Raw genomic sequence first — 21824 nt, 5'->3', positions numbered from 1 at the left:
GACGGAAATGTGGACATAGGCAACGCATATGAAAAGGAATGTGCACACACGCAATCGTGGCAAAGGTGTGCTTGTTTTTAAGTGACAAACAATCATTTGCGCAGGTAGGTACACTGCTAGCCAAATATGGAAATAAGTGCGAAGGCTGTTATTGGTTGGACTTGGTTCTAGCGGAGAATAAAATTGTTTATTATTTAGTAACAAGGAATGGTTGCGCTCTGCGTTCTTCCTTGTGTGTTTTCAAGGTAACTAGGTAGTTATTCCAAGGTAGGTACTTCCCAACTTCTGTTTGAATGGTGATGAAGACGGGCATCAGCAAACACATAAAATGTGGAAGCGGCGAACTCGAATAACTGTATCAGTTTGTAAACGGTGAGTAACCATAAGGCATCGTGAGGGCATGCTGAAGCGTTAGGGTCTGCAGAATATGTTTTATTTTTGTCGTCACTTTAAAGAGCGGTATCACCCCTATAAGATCAATGCAGATAATACGATGAGATTTTGGGGTCGGTAAAATGGGGATAGTTTTCTGAGAATTGTTGTGAAGTTGCAACGGATCGGAGTCGATGGTTTTAGCCAGAGCGGAAGTCGGAGTGGCTTAAATCTTTATGACTTCGGACTTGAAAACGTCAATGATTTAATTGAATCCATGATCTTAGTTCCTTCGATAGATTTTACACTCGATTTTCACCGGGCGCGTTTGTACTCAGAGGTGCACAAACCTTCCTACTTGCCTACAATGTAGGAGACAGGAAAGAGCCGAAGAGGGTAGCCGCGAGACAGATTTCAGTTTGTGTTTTCTGTACAAAAATGACTATAAAAACAGCTAACTGGTAGCAATTGGTCGGTACAATCAGCTGTCAACGGGATTTGGTCATTACATTTCTTAACGTGTCTTCAAAAACAGTTCCTACAAATCTCCTCCATGAGACACCCACGAGACAGTTCCCATTGGATTAACATTGTGTCTCATGAGACACCGTGTAGGTAAAATGTAGGAAGAAAAACTGCGAAAGTGGTGGGCATGTTTCGAAAAACGGCGCACAAATTCTTTGGGCGCCTATCAGTTAAAACAAAACTCCTGTTCGAAAATGAGTTCTGTTAAGTTTCGTCAGCTGGTTTCCATAGCAACCGCCATTCGTGGGACAAGCTGACGCCATTTGCTAGCGCGTTGCGTGGTAACCAGCTATCGGTGTCAGTTGAATTTGAAAGATAATTGTAACAGTGAACAGCTCGCTTCAGTTGCTTGTACTGTGCTGTGGATGTGTGTCTTGTGCAGTGTAAGGAGTGTAAGCAAAGTGAAAGGACTTCACATTATATTTTGTGATGGTGTGGTAATATAAGGTTGTGAGCTCCAAGTGGAGTTAAGGAATTGCCAAAGAAATGAAAACTCTGCATGGGCCGGAAATCTGCAGCCTGCACTTCTAAACTCTTCATAAGAGGTTCGTGGCAGGGGGCATTTTGGGGAGGGATTATGTGGAGGTGCTGGTAAGTAGGTAGGTACCCAACCTAATTGGCTTGGTGAGAACTGAAACTGGGTATCCATGCTAAGAACTGAAAACTGGGTATCCATGCTAAAAATCGTGTGTCCTTATGTCACATATTCCTGTAGATATTAGATAAGCGAATTGATTCATTTATCTGCAGTTATATTGGAAAAAATAGTGTGACAAGCAATTGATTATTGAAGTGTCTTTCAGAAACAACTACAAAGGTGTGAAGGATGATTAACTGAATTGTGAAATTGCTTTACCTACCTATCCTATCTGATCACTTCAACTTTTTTTAAAGTTTCCATTCATTTTGATGATAAAGGACAACATGGAAAGATGCTAGCATGCAGGTAACTACCTATCTAGCTTTAATGTAAATAGGTAATAATTTCCTTCAAAAGAATATTGGCTCTTCAATGTACTGGAGTTTTAGTAATTGAAGGCATCTCACTACATTTTGAACATTACCTAGGTACCTATAACTTCTCTAAGCTGCATGATTGTAACACCAATATCAAAAACATTCATCTGGGCACAAGGCTCACAACATCAAATTATTCATGTTTTATAGACAGGTACCCATACAGCAAAAAGGCAACAGAGATATGTGATTATTTTCAACATATGCTTTGTGTTCAGTTGTGTATGTAATAATTTTGTGGGTGGAAAATGTGTCATGAATTGTCTACAGGTCTGTGTAGAATTGTGAATGATATGATTATAGAAGAAGGTAAATGGTCAGTTAAGTAGTCAACATGTTTACTCAATATCAAGATATGATGGCATGGAGTTTGCTCATGAGTTTGCTCAAAAGCCTTTCAGTTAGTGTGGGAAGCAGCAATTTGAAGCACAAGCTTATAAAACTGATTTGTAATGGGGTTTGTGAAGTTCTCCATAAATTTCACACAGAGCAATGTACCAGTACCTAATGCATTGCATTTTTTTTTTTTGTAATGAGGGAGACCATACTAAGTTGTCAGGTAGGCTTTGACATTGATTTCAAGAAAAGACATGTAGGTGCTTTTTGCTTATAACTTGTCCTCATTCTCTGACTAAAGGAGTGGCAATACAATCTGAGTTGTTCTATTTTCCTCTTGCCTTGCCATTTTTGACATAATCCTTGCCCAGGCTATATGTAGGCATGATGAAGGTCAATCAGATGACATATTTCAAATATCACAGTAATAATTTCAGTTGAATTTGCCTAACTTTATTTAAACAATATAAGATTAGACATTGCATAGCTATAACAGGATATTTGAGCCACCACTGGCATAGAAATTAATAGATTACAAAAAATTACTTAGCAAAACATTTATCAGTCATTGAGAGTGGAGGAAACACATCTAGACTTGACAACAAATTCTACCATTCATGTTGGCATAAGTAATAATTCAAATGGATACTTAGTGCATTTTTCTAAAGATTTTAAGCACTACATGAGATCCATCCAAAGGCACAGACCCAGAACAAAGGCTGTGTTATGAACAAGGACAATGCACCTTTTTTGGTATTTTAACATGTTGTTATATTCCGACATCCTAAGAAAAATAATATGGCCATCTGCCCTGCTTCATTTGATACGTATCGATGAGAAATTGGATGTTGCGGGAATGCAGTTAGCTTTCCGGCAGTTGTCTCCAGCAGCGACAAAATGGCCGCTTACTTTCTGTCAAACATTTGCTTTCATATGGCTAAGTACATTAATTTCACTCAGTCTAACTTTGTCTAGCAAATCTCCAGTTTAACTTCGGAAAAACCGGCAGCGTGTTCCACATTGGTGTCCCCGCCAGGCGAGGCATTTCCGTCGGCCGTCGATGTCCTTCGGTCATATACGATATAACCCCTAATAAAACTAGCGCGTCGAACGATCGGCAGCATGGATGGTCTCACACCATCCATGGCAGGGACCGACCTCACAGATCCGCGCAGAAAACAGCAATATCGGATTTATCTGCCTCTAAACTGTAATGTATGAATGCGTCGTGAAAATTTTACATGACAGCTGAGGTTTGCTAAATAAAAAAAAATTATACCAGGATCTGTATTAGCGAAGAGATTAGCGATGCACGTGAAATGTGTATACATTGCACTATATATGTAGTCAGCGATGGATTATAAAAGGATGCTTCTTAAAGCCTACAGTCAAAACGTTTTCTGAAAGTTTGTGGTCCTTCTCAATATGATAGGTATTCCATCGCAATTTAATGGGCTTCGTTCCATTAGCAAATATTGCAAAATCGTCCTCAAATGTTTTCTTACCTAAATGAAGTAATGTTGATCCAGGAAAAAAAAACTTGTTACACATTCCTTAAAGTTTCAGATTCCTAAACAGAAACACTGATGTGCACCGCACACTGCAGCGTTAGGTCACTTCACCTTCAGCCCGCCAAGTAGTAACTGCCCCACTAAACGGGAGAGGGACGCTATGGGACGGCAGATGGACGCCCGTCTGGTCCATGTGGAACTGAACCCTCATTGGATGAGAGGAATTAATTGGGCGTCCCTATGGTTTTATGAGGGTAGTTCTTGACTTCCCAAGTGTTTCCAGACACAGTCAACAACTAGATCGCCTCACTCTAGTATGCATTTCAGGTGGAGGTGTACCAAGCCCTGCCTCGCACTTTGCCCAAAGCAGTGCATAACCGTATGTCTGTCGGCTTCTTAAAAAATGACGATATATCTGCGGATAGCTTCAGAAAGAAACACACTTCAGGAATAGCGTTTACGTCCTGTAAATATGAATAACTGTAATGTAATATAACCAGCTTTACTTGAAAGCATAGATATGCTTGGATATACCTAAAGATGATCGGTGAGACAAACCGGAGCCATCGGAGACCGTGTAGGAGACAGGCTGGGCTTTTTGTGCACCTCTGTTTGTACTTACGCTGCCAAAGCCGGCGCGTGGCGAGTAAAAATTCGGGGACTTATCGGAATACTTCCAGCTCGTGTCATATTTCTGCGACACGTTCAGGAGCCGTCTAGAGGCTATCCAGCTCCAATGGTGAATTCAGTGAGCGGAGCGTGATAAACAATCTGGAGGCAGGGGGAGCGATAGAAGGTTGGAAAACGTATCTAAAAAAGTCTAGTCCGATTTTCCCAAAGGTCGCTGATGCTGCACACGAATATCGCTTGCACCGTGTACACATAGAGCGGATTAAACTACACTGATCCTCGTTTATCGCCATTCTCACGATCACTTGCGGGCTAGGCCATGGGCTAAGCCGCTGGCAGTCTCGGGCTACTGAGGGCCCCACAGGTCCGCAGGATCCTTATGAAACCCACTGATCTGTAAAGGGCTTACGCTAACCTGAGTGACCGGCAGTGGTTCCTCTCCCTCACCGGCGTACGAAGGCCTTACCTGCAAGGCCACTCACGTCTTCTATTGCTGTTTTTCAAGGCCCACGCAGGACTTTGAGCCTCGTAAAAATAGCGCATAGCATAGTGACTACTACTATATAAAATAAATGCGTAGCGACTACGAAAAGGCATAGGCAGGATTTTAGAGAAAAACATTGATTTTATCCCTCCCAAAAAATGTCTGGCGACGCCTATGCCCAACGTCCAAATCAAGCCGCGGTTCGAGTCTGGACCGTCTAGTTGAAAGTTTGGTTGAAAATAATTTATATAAGCACCTTCTGTTGCTTAGATACGAAATATTGCTATTTTTGCGTTGCTACTTTGGTTAGATCCGCGCGCCCTGCGCACTGCGGAATGCAGATGCGGAATGCCCCTCCCCCCGTTTCCGTAGGTGGGCGGAGTCGACGAGCGCGCTGCCCGTCCGGTAGAGTTCTGCACGGCTGCAATTTTCCACAGCCTAGCCGCCCCGCAGCCGTGGCTCCACAGCCACAGCCGCCCACAGCCGTGGCAAACTGTGGGCAGCCAGCCGTCAGCCGGCCGTGGATACTTTCAATGAAATGCAACCAAATAGTATATAATAAGTTGTTTTTAGTTGAAACATATAGCCAAAAGCACATTGCAATGGGCTATAGATTCTCAAGCTCATGAAGCATCATAGGTTAAGTGGTTGTGTATCTGCCATCTGGCTTTAGGCCGAAGGCCTGAAGCTTGATGCGCAATGCATGTCTACACAAGCCCTTGCAAGGGGTTAAGAAAGATGGGTAGGTAGGTACCTAGTACCTACATCAACAGAAAACATAAACAACGAACCAGAATAGAAGCACTAGCAGTGTAGACATCTAATGCCAAATCCTGAAGCATGGTTGTGGGACAGAACAACAGACCGGTAAATATTTACTTTAGGACCGGCACACTTTTTCAAAGGGAAATTTTCGACAGTCTTCCATTATTTGACATCCTAAATCAAGAAATGATACTTACATGTCACCAAAACTGCAAAAAGTCACACAAAAACTTGATAAAATCCAGCCATCTCACCCCGCCTCACGTAACGTACACCGACGAAATAATACGAATGCGGCGATTAGAATATAAACAACGTGTTTGCGCCGTTGCCATTTGCGAAAAGGAAAAATGTGTGCATGTTAAATTCAATGAAAATGACGTCATAAAAAATTGGGTGCTATGGGGTAGGATAGCAAATTAAACACGGAAAAAATTATCAGAACATAACCTAACCTTACCTAACCTGACCTACTGATATTTGCCTACCCGGGGATAAGGAAAAAGTTGCTCGCATGAATAGATTGCAAGCAATGGTAGGTCAAATATTTTTAGGTTAAGTGGTTGTGCATTAGGCTTCAGGCCTTCGGCCTGAAGCCAAATACACAACCACTTAACCTAAAAATATTTGACCTACCATTGCCTGTAATCTCTCCTAAGGCATTGCCTTCGGCACTGCCGCTGCTTCGCGACGAGAAATTTCATGACGTCACTTTCCTCACAGTTGAATAGCATCGTTAATATGTATTCACTGAACCTTGGAGCACAGTGCGTGGCCGGTGGAGTACGCAGTCGGTGGGGATCTACGGCGGTGACGGTAAATGCTGTATTGGTGCATTTAAACTTGTTTGTGCCATGAATGACTATCAGCTATGAAATCAAAAGGTCAAATTATGTCACTGGCGGTCCCAGGGGGGGGGGCCACGGGGGCCATGGCCCCCCCTTTGGTGCTGAAAGGTGGGGCCATACTATCTTTTGGCCCCACCTTTCAGATCGAACAAAAGTCCTAGAAAAGCTTTTCGTATGTTTCATTTTCTTTCTTGCGCCATCAAAGGACGTAAATTTCACTCATGAGGGCTCAGTTTCGCATTCTGTCAATTTGGTGGTCAGCGTCGCTGGCACCGGTTCACGAGTATGGCCGGATCTTATATGGAATATCAGCGTGGGTTTACTTGAGGCTCTCGTAGGCCCAGCAATGGCTGGCATGAGACCCTCTTCGGCAGTGGTGGGTGGGCCCTGCTAAAGGAGATTGGCTCTAAGACACTAAAGTAAGACGTCATGGGTTGGTGCTGTGCACCTCAGAAGCCCGGTGGTGACGCCGTATGCCGGCTTGGTTTCTTAAGGATTAGCGTGGGAACTCCGGGGCCTGCATAGAGTTTGCATGAGCTAGTATGTAATCTCAGAGGCATGTGTGTAATGTGTACACAGTGGCGGTCGCGGGGGGGGGGGGCATCAGGGCCATGCCCCCCCCAAGGTCAATAAAGGGGGCCATCATATCATTTGCCCCCCCCCCTCAAACAACCAATGGGCCCCCATATAGGTGTATGGGGCCGCCCCTGGCAATTATTCGATCGTCACGAAGCTCAAAAAAAACCCACGCCCAGCTATTAATATAGCTCCCACACCGGTCTTTGAGCGTCCTACACTGACCTCTGAGGGAACTTCAGTGGCGGTCAAGTGCCCACGTTGACCGCTAAGAGCCTACATCAACCTCTGAGACCCCACATCTGGCCTATGAGGGCCCCTAACAGGCCTCAGGGGTCCCAACCGGCGTCTGAGGGTCTCACACCGGTCTCTGGTGGCCTTATTTCTGTCTGTGGTGTCCCAAGACGAACCTTAAGGTGCCAATGAGGGCCCCGCACTGGCTGCTGAAGACCTGATGCCGGCCTCTAAGGGCCTGCATTGGCATTTGAGGAGGGCCCACCTTGGCCTTTGAGGGCCCTCTGCTGGCCTCTGGGGTCCAACGACGGCTCATGCCGGTCTTTTAGGGCCCCACGCTGACCTCTGAGGGCCCATGTTGGCCTGTAATAACCCACATTAGCCTCTGAGAGCCCAACTCGGTCACTGATTGTCTCAAACTACTGGCCTTTGTAGTTTGCAGGCCCTGTACTGGTCTCTGAGGGCCCTAAACTGGCCTCTACGTGAAAACATATATGGGTGGGTTTCTGAAGATCAGAGGGCTCACGCAGTCTCCGGCACAGCCTTACGTTGGTCCTGATCGAGATTACTTTGCGTCCTGATGGTCCGGCGCAGATTCTCTCATATTTCGACGTCGGGACCCCATGAGCCGGTGTGGGTCCTGGGGCTGGCAGAGACTGATGAAGTCCTTAGGGCTCAGGGCCAGTCTTTTTAGCAGTAAGACTAGGCAGGTTGAGTGAGCCCCAATAGAGCCGCTGCGAAGCCCCGCAGGAGTCGCGCGCGGCCCTCAGATGCCAATTTTGAAAGCTCGGAACCTGTGGGGGGTCTCCAGAAGTCGGTCGGTGCCACACAACTAGGTACCTATGTTACCTATATGAGTAAATGTCATAGTCTGAAAATGCTCTCTGGGTTTCACATGCTTGTTCAAAGCAAGAGGTATCTGTACTTTTCCGAATTGTTTTATAGTGGTAAGGTCATGAATCCGCGTGCCTGACCTTCCAGTATACCTATGCTACACCGATCCGTCGTCATGGTGCAGTGGGCCGACCGGTGGAAGCACCGTGGGACGGGAAATGGAACTGGTGATTTTGCCTTAAATTGAGCTTAAAAATTTCACGCAAGAATCAGATGGATGAAGCATAAGTAATGCCAACTGCGCGGCACCTCGTGGACGTAAAAAATTAGCCGATCACCCCCCCCCCCCTCCCGGTGACGGATAAATGTTATGTCCCGCGAGTGTGACTTTGGCCCCCCCTTTTGCTAGCGGCTGCGACCGCCAGTGAATTATGTAATGTGATATGCTTCTTACTATCACTTGGGGTTCGCGACGAAAGTAAAGGCTGCCGGTCCTAAAGTAAATAAATACCCAACAGACCCTGATGCTTTTCATTATCAATGTTAGGTATGGAAAATGAAACTGAAGTTGATTGACTGTCAAACAGTGATTTTCTAGTCAAAACTCTTGCTTCTTTCTTACCTTGCATATTTTCTGGGGTGTGATATGCCAGACTTGAAGCAGCCTTCTCGGCAAGTCTCAAACTAATTTGATATGCAAGGCATCAAAAAACACTAGTGAGCATCCAAGAAAGAAAAACATTCATCTATTTTGATTTTTCCAAATATTTTTTTTTTTTGCTCGGTCGGCCTAGTGCCATACCCGAGCAGGGATGTAACGGAAGTTGGCACAGATTCAGCACAGATTCAGCACAGCACAGATTCGGTAGGGGGAAAAAAGGCCCCGGTAGAGGGAAACCTTTATGACCCGTTTTCCCCTAGAAATGACGTCACAAAGAGGTAAAAATGGGTATCAATCGAAAGCTCTCGTTTACCCAGACACAGTCCCGCAGGAAAATTCCACTTTTTTCCCATAGGAAAGTTTTTACGGGAAAATCAAAATTTTGGGTCAATGGGGGGTCCCCCCCGATTTCGTTCAAAATCGGCACACAGGTGCCCCACCACCAGCCGAGAAACTTTCCCCAAAACGGTCCCCGTTGCATTGACGTTTAAGGCCCTTAAAGCCCCGTAAACTCGTAAAAAATCCGTAAAATCGCCTTTGTACGGACAAAAAAGTGGTGCTATGGTAAAAATGGGTATCAATCGAAAGCTCTCGTTTACCCAGACACAGTCCTGAAGGAAAATTCCACTTTTTCCCATAGGAAAGTTTTTACGGGAAAATCAAAATTTCGGGTCAATGGGGGGTCCCCCCCGATTTCGTTCAAAATCGGCACACAGGTGCCCCACCACCAGCCGAGAAACTTTCCCCAAAACGGTCCCCGTTGCATTGACGTTTAAGGCCCGTAAAGCCCCCTAGACTCGTAAAATATCCGTAAAATCGCCTTTGTACGGACAAAAAAGTGGTGCTATGGTAAAAATGGGTATCAATCGAAAGCTCTCGTTTACCCAGACACAGTCCTGCAGGAAAATTCCACTTTTTTCCCATAGGAAAGTTTTTACGGGAAAATCAAAATTTTGGGTCAATGGGGGGTCCCCCCCGATTTCGTTCAAAATCGGCACACAGGTGCCCCACCACCAGCCGAGAAACTTTCCCCAAAACGGTCCCCGTTGCATTGACGTTTAAGGCCCTTAAAGCCCCGTAAACTCGTAAAAAATCCGTAAATTCGCCCTTGTACGGCCAAAAACGGGGCGCTATGGTGAAAATGGGTATCAATCGAAAGCTCTCGTTTATCCAGACACAGTCCTGCAGGAAAATTCCACTTTTTCCCCATAGGAAAGTTTTTACGGGAAAATCAAAATTTCGGGTCAATGGGGGGTCCCCCCCGATTTCGTTCAAAATCGGCACACAGGTGCCCCACCACCAGCCGAGAAACTTTCCCCAAAACGGTCCCCGTTGCATTGACGTTTAAGGCCCTTAAAGCCCCGTAAACTCGTAAAAAATCCGTAAATTCGCCCTTGTACGGCCAAAAACGGGGCGCTAGGGTAAAAATGGGTATCAATCGAAAGCTCTCGTTTACCCAGACACAGTCCTGCAGGAAAATTTCACTTTTTCCCCATAGGAAAGTTTTTAAGGGAAAATCAAAATTTCGGGTCAATGGGGGGTCCCCCCCGATTTCGTTTTAAATCGGCACACAGGTGCCCCACCACCAGCCGAGAAACTTTCCCCAAAACGGTCCCCGTTGCATTGACGTTTAAGGCCCGTAAAGCCCCCTAGACTCGTAAAATATCCGTAAAATCGCCTTTGTACGGACAAAAAAGTGGTGCTATGGTAAAAATGGGTATCAATCGAAAGCTCTCGTTTACCCAGACACAGTCCTGCAGGAAAATTTCACTTTTTCCCCATAGGAAAGTTTTTACGGGAAAATAAAAACTTTCCTATGGGGAAAAAGTGAAATTTTCCTGCAGGACTGTGTCTGGGTAAACGAGAGCTTTCGATTGATACCCATTTTTACCCTAGCGCCCCGTTTTTGGCCGTACAAGGGCGAATTTACGGATTTTTTACGAGTTTACGGGGCTTTAAGGGCCTTAAACGTCAATGCAACGGGGACCGTTTTGGGGAAAGTTTCTCGGCTGGTGGTGGGGCACCTGTGTGCCGATTTTTAACGAAATCGGGGGGACCCCCCATTGACCCAAAATTTTGATTTTCCCGTAAAAACTTTCCTATGGGAAAAAAGTGGAATTTTCCTGCAGGACTGTGTCTGGGTAAACGAGAGCTTTCGATTGATACCCAATTTTACCATAGCACCACTTTTTTGTCCGTACAAAGGCGATTTTACGGATATTTTACGAGTCTAGGGGGCTTTACGGGCCTTAAACGTCAATGCAACGGGGACCGTTTTGGGGAAAGTTTCTCGGCTGGTGGTGGGGCACCTGTGTGCCGATTTTGAACGAAATCGGGGGGGACCCCCCATTGACCCAAAATTTTGATTTTCCCGTAAAAACTTTCCTATGGGAAAAAAGTGGAATTTTCCTGCAGGACTGTGTCTGGGTAAACGAGAGCTTTCGATAGATACCCATTTTTACCCTAGCGCCCCGTTTTTGGCCGTACAAGGGCGAATTTACGGATTTTTTACGAGTTTACGGGGCTTTAAGGGCCTTAAACGTCAATGCAACGGGGACCGTTTTGGGGAAAGTTTCTCGGCTGGTGGTGGGGCACCTGTGTGCCGATTTTGAACGAAATCGGGGGGGACCCCCCATTGACCCAAAATTTTGATTTTCCCGTAAAAACTTTCCTATGGGAAAAAGTGGAATTTTCCTGCAGGACTGTGTCTGGGTAAACGAGAGCTTTCGATTGATACCCATTTTTACCATAGCACCACTTTTTTGTCCGTACAAAGGCGATTTTACGGATATTTTACGAGTCTAGGGGGCTTTACGGGCCTTAAACGTCAATGCAACGGGGACCGTTTTGGGGAAAGTTTCTCGGCTGGTGGTGGGGCACCTGTGTGCCGATTTTGAACGAAATCGGGGGGACCCCCCATTGACCCGAAATTTTGATTTTCCCGTAAAAACTTTCCTATGGGGAAAAAGTGGAATTTTCCTGCAGGACTGTGTCTGGGTAAACGAGAGCTTTCGATTGATACCCATTTTTACTTTAGCGCCCCGTTTTTGGCCGTACAAGGGTGAATTTACGGATTTTTTACGAGTTTACGGGGCTTTAAGGGCCTTAAACGTCAATGCAACGGGGACCGTTTTGGGGAAAGTTTCTCGGCTGGTGGTGGGGCACCTGTGTGCCGATTTTGAACGAAATCGGGGGGGACCCCCCATTGACCCGAAATTTTGATTTTCCCGTAAAAACTTTCCTATGGGGAAAAAGTGGAATTTTCCTGCAGGACTGTGTCTGGGTAAACGAGAGCTTTCGATTGATACCCATTTTTACTTTAGCGCCCCGTTTTTGGCCGTACAAGGGCGAATTTACGGATTTTTTACGAGTTTACGGGGCTTTAAGGGCCTTAAACGTCAATGCAACGGGGACCGTTTTGGGGAAAGTTTCTCGGCTGGTGGTGGGGCACCTGTGTGCCGATTTTGAACGAAATCGGGGGGGACCCCCCATTGACCCGAAATTTTGATTTTCCCGTAAAAACTTTCCTATGGGGAAAAAGTGGAATTTTCCTGCAGGACTGTGTCTGGGTAAACGAGAGCTTTTGATTGATACCCATTTTTACCCTAGCGCCCCGTTTTTGGCCGTACAAGGGCGAATTTACGGATTTTTTACGAGTTTACGGGGCTTTAAGGGCCTTAAACGTCAATGCAACGGGGACCGTTTTGGGGAAAGTTTCTCGGCTGGTGGTGGGGCACCTGTGTGCCGATTTTGAACGAAATCGGGGGGGACCCCCCATTGACCCAAAATTTTGATTTTCCCGTAAAAACTTTCCTATGGGAAAAAAGTGGAATTTTCCTGCAGGACTGTGTCTGGGTAAACGAGAGCTTTCGATTGATACCCATTTTTACCATAGCACCACTTTTTTGTCCGTACAAAGGCGATTTTACGGATATTTTACGAGTCTAGGGGGCTTTACGGGCCTTAAACGTCAATGCAACGGGGACCGTTTTGGGGAAAGTTTCTCGGCTGGTGGTGGGGCACCTGTGTGCCGATTTTGAACGAAATCGGGGGGGACCCCCCATTGACCCGAAATTTTGATTTTCCCGTAAAAACTTTCCTATGGGGAAAAAGTGGAATTTTCCTGCAGGACTGTGTCTGGGTAAACGAGAGCTTTCGATTGATACCCATTTTTACCCTAGCGCCCCGTTTTTGGCCGTACAAGGGCGAATTTACGGATTTTTTACGAGTTTACGGGGCTTTAAGGGCCTTAAACGTCAATGCAACGGGGACCGTTTTGGGGAAAGTTTCTCGGCTGGTGGTGGGGCACCTGTGTGCCGATTTTGAACGAAATCGGGGGGGACCCCCCATTGACCCGAAATTTTGATTTTCCCGTAAAAACTTTCCTATGGGGAAAAAGTGGAATTTTCCTGCAGGACTGTGTCTGGGTAAACGAGAGCTTTCGATTGATACCCATTTTTACTTTAGCGCCCCGTTTTTGGCCGTACAAGGGCGAATTTACGGATTTTTTACGAGTTTACGGGGCTTTAAGGGCCTTAAACGTCAATGCAACGGGGACCGTTTTGGGGAAAGTTTCTCGGCTGGTGGTGGGGCACCTGTGTGCCGATTTTGAACGAAATCGGGGGGGACCCCCCATTGACCCGAAATTTTGATTTTCCCGTAAAAACTTTCCTATGGGGAAAAAGTGGAATTTTCCTGCAGGACTGTGTCTGGGTAAACGAGAGCTTTTGATTGATACCCATTTTTACCCTAGCGCCCCGTTTTTGGCCGTACAAGGGCGAATTTACGGATTTTTTACGAGTTTACGGGGCTTTAAGGGCCTTAAACGTCAATGCAACGGGGACCGTTTTGGGGAAAGTTTCTCGGCTGGTGGTGGGGCACCTGTGTGCCGATTTTGAACGAAATCGGGGGGGACCCCCCATTGACCCAAAATTTTGATTTTCCCGTAAAAACTTTCCTATGGGGAAAAAGTGGAATTTTCCTGCAGGACTGTGTCTGGGTAAACGAGAGCTTTCGATTGATACCCATTTTTACTTTAGCGCCCCGTTTTTGGCCGTACAAGGGCGAATTTACGGATTTTTTACGAGTTTACGGGGCTTTAAGGGCCTTAAACGTCAATGCAACGGGGACCGTTTTGGGGAAAGTTTCTCGGCTGGTGGTGGGGCACCTGTGTGCCGATTTTGAACGAAATCGGGGGGGACCCCCCATTGACCCGAAATTTTGATTTTCCCGTAAAAACTTTCCTATGGGGAAAAAGTGGAATTTTCCTGCAGGACTGTGTCTGGGTAAACGAGAGCTTTTGATTGATACCCATTTTTACCCTAGCGCCCCGTTTTTGGCCGTACAAGGGCGAATTTACGGATTTTTTACGAGTTTACGGGGCTTTAAGGGCCTTAAACGTCAATGCAACGGGGACCGTTTTGGGGAAAGTTTCTCGGCTGGTGGTGGGGCACCTGTGTGCCGATTTTGAACGAAATCGGGGGGGACCCCCCATTGACCCAAAATTTTGATTTTCCCGTAAAAACTTTCCTATGGGAAAAAGTGGAATTTTCCTGCAGGACTGTGTCTGGGTAAACGAGAGCTTTCGATTGATACCCATTTTTACCATAGCACCACTTTTTTGTCCGTACAAAGGCGATTTTACGGATATTTTACGAGTCTAGGGGGCTTTACGGGCCTTAAACGTCAATGCAACGGGGACCGTTTTGGGGAAAGTTTCTCGGCTGGTGGTGGGGCACCTGTGTGCCGATTTTGAACGAAATCGGGGGGGACCCCCCATTGACCCGAAATTTTGATTTTCCCGTAAAAACTTTCCTATGGGGAAAAAGTGGAATTTTCCTGCAGGACTGTGTCTGGGTAAACGAGAGCTTTCGATTGATACCCATTTTTACCCTAGCGCCCCGTTTTTGGCCGTACAAGGGCGAATTTACGGATTTTTTACGAGTTTACGGGGCTTTAAGGGCCTTAAACGTCAATGCAACGGGGACCGTTTTGGGGAAAGTTTCTCGGCTGGTGGTGGGGCACCTGTGTGCCGATTTTGAACGAAATCGGGGGGGACCCCCCATTGACCCGAAATTTTGATTTTCCCGTAAAAACTTTCCTATGGGGAAAAAGTGGAATTTTCCTGCAGGACTGTGTCTGGGTAAACGAGAGCTTTCGATTGATACCCATTTTTACCCTAGCGCCCCGTTTTTGGCCGTACAAGGGCGAATTTACGAATTTTTTACGAGTTTACGGGGCTTTAAGGGCCTTAAACGTCAATGCAACGGGGACCGTTTTGGGGAAAGTTTCTCGGCTGGTGGTGGGGCACCTGTGTGCCGATTTTGAACGAAATCGGGGGGGACCCCCCATTGACCCAAAATTTTGATTTTCCCGTAAAAACTTTCCTATGGGGAAAAAGTGGAATTTTCCTGCAGGACTGTGTCTGGGTAAACGAGAGCTTTCGATTGATACCCATTTTTACCTCTTTGTGACGTCATTTCTAGGGGAAAACGGGTCATAAAGGTTTCCCTCTACCGGGGCCTTTTTTCCCCCTACCGAATCTGTGCTGTGCTGAATCTGTGCTGAATCTGTGCCAACTTCCGTTACATCGAGCAGGGGGCAGTTACTCCGGCAATTTTCGCCGGGCAGCAAGTCTTACGTTAAACCGGTTTATGTGAACCCGGTAGCAAAAACAACGTGGGATCCTATCTTAATGTGGAATCAAAGCTAAGGGAGGTACTTACGTGTATAGCCAAAGAGCCGAGATGTCTGGAGTCGCAAACACAACAGTGGGAATGACTTTTATTAACAATACATAATAGACATGAACACTTGTGAGCTGGTGTCTTGATCTTCGCTCAAATGCCCAAGGACGTGCGAGCCACAATTGCCTCTTTCAATCAAAAATTTTACTTGAGTTTTAAATGACGTCAATAGCAAAGATTTGGCAATAAATTGTTTGTGTCACTATAAACAGCCATAAAAATTATAATTAATATATCATAACGCTATACAGTTGAAAAATTGCTCTCAAACAAAGATTTGGTATCAAATTTTTACATTTTCAGAAGAAGACGTCATTTTATTAGTAAAGTCAACAGCTCGCGTAAGAAATATTGTGTTCAGGGTTTTCACCGTCATGTGAATTACGTGTTCAGGGTTTTCACCATCATGTGAATTAACCGTAAGTAAGGTTTATGCTCACTTATAATCTAATTCCATTGGCTTCGTTGATCAGCATTTTCTGTTACCGGTCACCTACACACCAGTTAGAACATAAAGCGCCAGTTTTATATTATGTAATTGGACTAGCCGGGCGAAAATCCAGAAATACGTCTAAGAGTCTCTCCAAGTTGCTACGCGCCCTAACCCACAACAACTACAACGTTTAAGAGTTATTTTAGATAATATTTTATGAAGCCTTTACCTGCCTTTACCTAGGCCTGATTTCTTTTTCTATTACCTGAAGGAATTATTGAACGCTCGTCTTCAATAGCTGTAAGGTGCTCTCCTAATGACCAGGTGAGATTGATTTGAGAGGGATGTGACAATGCAACATGTTGCATTTTCTGCAACTGTCAAGCTCTTGATGATGAAGGAACAATTGGTAGCTATAATTAGTATTCTCTACCAGAGTGCAAACTCCCCTACAGCAAATGGTAAAACCATTACAGGTTTTCAAAGGCTTCACCACTTTCAATGTTGCTGGGCATCCTTTGCATGGTTTTTACAGGCTAGACTGCTTATCAGAATGTAAGATTAAGGATTTAAAATTTTATATTTGAGTACTTAAGATTGAGCTTGAAATCTCACAGCCGTGGCCACAGCCGTAGCCATGTTCTTGGAGATATTTGCAGCCGCCCCGGCCCACAGCCGTGGGGCTGCAGCCAGCCGCGGCTGCAGCCGGCCGGTGCAGACCTCTACCGTCCGGCTCCTGGCCACAGTACCGCTCCGCGGCAGCGCAGCGACCGAGCGGCCGGCATGCGGGCCTCCATCCTGGTCCTGGCTCTGAGCGCTGCGGCTGTGACCGGCCACAAGTTCAAATATGAGTGGTGCAAGCTGCCCGCCGTGCAGGGCCCCTGCAAAGCCTCCTTCAAACGGTGGTACTTCAACGAAGAGCGGGGAGAATGTGTCCAGTTCCAGTACGGAGGATGCAAGGGAAACAAGAACCGGTTCAAATCGGCTTCCAAGTGCAGACTGGCCTGCGGTCGGGAGCTTTGCGACCAGGAGCCACCGAGCGGCAAATGCAGACTCTTCATGAGGTTAACGCGTTGGTATTACAGTCAATCGGAAGATAAATGTAAAACATTCACATACCGCGGTTGCAAGGATAGCGCAAACAAGTTCAAATCAAAAGCGTCATGCGAGCGGCGCTGCCCCAGCATCGGCGCACCACCAGCCCCCACCACCACCGCACCACCAGCCCCCGCCACCACTGGTGCACCCGCTCCCTTGGGCTTTTGCAACAGGCCCCAGTTCTGCAACGACCCGATGGACGAGGGCATCTGCCTCGCCCAAATCAAACGCTACTACTTCGACGGCACTTGCTGCCGAAAATTCTACTTCGGCGGCGTGGGCGGCAACCTGAACAACTTCAAATCTAAGAATGCTTGCATGCGAGTATGCATGCCAACGGCGTCAACAAATATGTGGCCTGTACTAGTAGGGTAGTTCATTCGAATAGACGGATGTGGGCCATGGGGCTCCTATAATGTTTTCTGAGTGACCATAGCCTTAGGGTCTATAGCAGGACTACGCAAGGCAAGGAGCTGCTGGAAGCACCAGGCCACTGAGACGTTTGCACCTGACATTCATGTGGCATAGGCACCTGCCCGGTAGAGGCGACTTATGGGGACACAGGTTGTGGTCCTCAGTCACCACTAGGATAAGTTATAACAGTAGGTACTGTTGAATGATGGTGAGGGTTTCTTTGAAAATGAGCCCCATTATTATTAAAAGATAAGCAAGTAATAGCCTTTGGCTCATTGTATAATAGACAAAAGAAATGGAAAAGAATATATGTGCGATATTTCGTGTTCGACACTTTTTCATGCACTGATGTTTAAAAAATATTTTTTTTGACAAGCAAACACATAAAACGAGCACAGTTGAATATCCCTCCTCTGATAAAGAAACATTGGATTACATAATAATTTCAGAAATGTCGACAAAATCATTCAAAGTCCAACAAGTACAGAGTTATACGGGCATAAATGATAACTCATGCCCAGCATGCCCACCACAAAACACAGATATCCCCTAAAACATTCCCTAAACACATTGCGCGAGTGAGGGAGGCAGAAAGAAAGTAAGGTTCACCCCTCCCTGAAATTCAGCATTGAAAGATCTGATCAATCACCAGAGCAACACATTCCTTTTCTGGATACGTTACTTACCTTAGACGGAGCTGGGAACTTCACAACAGAGCTTTATGTCAAGCCCATGGCCGCTCCTATTATCGTTCACTTCAAGTCAGCACATCCCATGCAAACTAAACGCGCAGTTATCCACTCACAAACCATTCGAGCCCTACGTTTGGGTTCAAACACGTCAGCAAAGAACAGAGGCATCAAGAAAATAAAAGATATTTTCCTCTCGAATGGATATCCAGAGAAAATGATCACTAACATCCAAAGGAAAACTCGAAACCAAACACAGCACCCACGGACCAAACCGAAAGTAAATTACATATCCCTTCCATACATTGACGAAGACCTATCGAGAAAAATCAACAACATAACAAAGAAATCTGAACTAAATGTCAAAATAGCATGGAAGGGGGGCAAAACACTAGCCAACACGCTCATTAGATCAGGATTGGATCAACCACCATGCCCAAGGGGAAATCGTACAACCTGTCACGCTTGTCAAGCAGGTGCAGTTGGGAAATGTCACCTTAAAAACGTAGTATACCACATCACATGCACATTATGTTCAGCCATCTACATTGGAGAAACACGAAGACGTATCAGAACCAGATTTATGGAACATTTAGGGGACGCTAGACACAAACGACCTGGCACACATTTCGGGGAACACATGAGAGATGCTCACCCAGACACTGAGATAACAAACGACATGCTCAAACTCAAACTACTGCACACAAACTTAAAGGATGCAGCACAGATGAAAATCACAGAGTCTTTAGAGATCAGAAACCGTAAACCATCAATAAATAAAAATGCCACATCCTGGAAACTGATTGCTCCCATGCAAATACAGTATAACTCAATGACAAGATAGAGCACGTCTCATCCAGGACAGACCCTCCAGTAAAAGTCTTGTCTACCTTTTTGTGTGTCATTTTATTCACCTTCTTGCAGTCCTGTCCAATGTTGTTTTTTACACTTGAAGCTGATGCAGACCGGTCTGGTGCCCGCCGTTCTCCAACGCCGCCTCCTTCCTGCCTGCCTTACTTTCTTTCTGCCTCCCTCACTCGCGCAATGTGTTTAGGGAATGTTTTAGGGGATATCTGTGTTTTGTGGTGGGCATGCTGGGCATGAGTTATCATTTATGCCCGTATAACTCTGTACTTGTTGGACTTTGAATGATTTTGTCGACATTTCTGAAATTATTATGTAATCCAATGTTTCTTTATCAGAGGAGGGATATTCAACTGTGCTCGTTTTATGTGTTTGCTTGTCAAAAAAAATATTTTTTAAACATCAGTGCATGAAAAAGTGTCGAACACGAAATATCGCACATATATTCTTTTCCATTTCTTTTGTCTATTATACAATGAGCCAAAGGCTATTACTTGCTTATCTTTTAACAGTAGGTACTAGAAAGGTTGGGGGTCTGTCGCAGGTCTGTGTGCCCCTAAGGTCTGGGGACGTGGGTGTATGATCACCACTCTTGTCCGCTTTTTACAGAAATAATAAATGTAACTATCTGAAACTAAAACGTGTGCTTATTTCTCTTAGGTCAAACACGCACCAACTTCAAATTCAAAGCACTTTTGACATAACAGAAACAAGGGCTCAATGGAAAAGTGCTTACATACATATTAGCCGTTTTCACGACAGGCTAACTGGCGAATGCACCTAATTTGACCAAATCTGTACCAAGCAGGGATGCGGAGCCGTGAAAATTTCAGACGGCTCCGGCTCCGGCTCCGGCTCCGGAGAACAAAATCGTATCCAGCTCCGGCTCGGGCTCCGGGTGAAATGTCATGGCGGCTCCGGCTCCGGCTCCAGCTCCGAGTAAAAAGTTCCGGCTCCGGCGGCTCCGGCTTCGGCTCCGGCTCCGACTCAGTACATCCCCTATGCGCAGAGATGCGGAGCCGTGGAAATTTCAGACAGCTCCGGCTCCAGCTCCGGCTTCGGAAAAAAATCGGCTCCAGCTCCGGCTCCGGCTCCGGGTGAATTGTCATGGCGGCTCCGGCTCCGGCTTCGGCTCCGGGCAAAATGTGCCGGCTCCGGCGGCTCCGGCCCCAGCTCCGGCTCCGCACCCCTGGTACCAAGTGTTTTTTACAAGAAATATATTCATATCATGAAATTATTTCAGTGTTTTATTCGAACAAAATGTAGTATAATCTAAAAATGAGGCATATAACTTATAAGCATCTGTGCAACCGAAGCTGATAACTTTTAAGAAACAAACTGAACCTAAGTTGACCAAACCCCTACACCTAATTTGACAAAATATGCACCCAATGCGCACTAAATGTGTATGTACCAGACGCTGCCTGTCGTGAAAACTATTACCAACTATTACCAGTAAAACGCCTTTTGGGCGAAGAACGAGCGAGCGAGATAGTGAGCCCTGCACGTGCAAAAGGGCGAGAGGGTACTTCCAACGGGCTTGTGCAAAGCAGCAAAACACCCTTCTAACCGGTCGCTAGCGGTGTGCCAAATTTGAACGCAATCGGCCCAGCCGTTCCTGAGATCTGGAAGCGGCATTCTGCACGTGCGCACGTGCAAACGGGGTCCAAAATGACTTTTGCACGGCACCCTACTAACCGGTCCCCAACCATGTACCAAATTTGAGCGCAATCGGCCCAGCCGTTCTCGAGATCTGGAAACGCCCCCTGCACGTGCGCACGTGCAGTAGCACCCTAACCGCAACACATGGGAATGCATTGCCTGGTGGGTGCCTACCTGTATGCCAAGTTTCAGCGAAATCGCCCCAGTAATTACCGAGTTCCTGAAATGGGGACAAATTTGGCACCTCTTATTGTTGTATTTTGCACGTGCAGTGGGGGTCACTCACATAGATCAAGAGTATCCGACCTTTGGTAGAAGGGATGCAGCTACCTATAAAAATGACCGCAAGACAATCGCTCAAGCCGCTGCTGAGATATGGGCCTCTCAAAATAATTACTTTTGCAAAACTGCTTGAACACCCTTGACTTTTCACGTGGCACGTGCCACGACGGTCACTGAGATGTATCAAAAATAGTCAATTACGGGGTAGAAGGGATGGGGCTACCCAGCAAAAAAGACCGCAGGCCAATCGGTCCAGCGGTTGCTGAGATATAAGCCTCTCAAAAGCGTTACAGGCCGGGCCGGGCCGGGCCGCTCATACTGAGATTTTTCCGTTATATTGAAAAGACTCGCTTCGCTCGCTGCGCTCGCTCGCTCGTAATCATTTATCTGGGGAGTCCACAGCACATGGCCTCGGAATGACCGGAGATCGGACGTACCGATGGGAGGGAGACTGTTGAACAAACGGTTGAACTGGCGGTGTATAGCGGCTTCAAGATGTACGATGCGGATGTACAGGTCTCGCGGGTTTTAAGCGTAGGTTTTGCCTTTCCGGCTATATCTTTTTCGTCTTCAGCTTTGTAGGCTTGAAGATGTGACCGATTTATTCGTATAGCTCCCTTCCATGATCATGGAAAAAAATTGATCATATGCCGGCTAGTTTCGGAGAAATTAAAAGAAAACCTCAAAATTCGCTGTTTGGGGCATTCTGACCGCGGCTTCCCTGCAGTCGCCTATGACTACAGTGGTGCCACCCAACGGGTAGGACGCTGAAACACAGAGGCATGAATGAATCCACCGCGTGGTGAACGGTGGATAGAGGCGGGACTCGGCAGAGGCTATCTC

At 46.3% G+C, this 21824-nt stretch overlaps 1 long non-coding RNA gene across 1 annotated transcript; it reads left to right on the top strand.

The window, feature by feature from the left end:
- Positions 1-16732: 16732 nt before the first annotated feature.
- LOC122377973 lies at positions 16733-19674 on the top strand. The gene is made up of 2 exons (XR_006255950.1): positions 16733-17672; positions 19553-19674. It is a non-coding gene; the product is annotated as an uncharacterized LOC122377973 (long non-coding RNA).
- Positions 19675-21824: the final 2150 nt, after the last annotated feature.

Source organism: Amphibalanus amphitrite, unplaced genomic scaffold (assembly GCF_019059575.1).
Source record: "Amphibalanus amphitrite isolate SeventyFive unplaced genomic scaffold, NRLGWU_Aamphi_draft 000053F_arrow, whole genome shotgun sequence".
Taxonomy (NCBI): Eukaryota; Metazoa; Arthropoda; class Thecostraca; order Balanomorpha; family Balanidae; genus Amphibalanus; species Amphibalanus amphitrite.
Note: the sequence above shows the minus strand (reverse complement) of the source record. Positions and strands in the feature narration are given on the sequence as shown.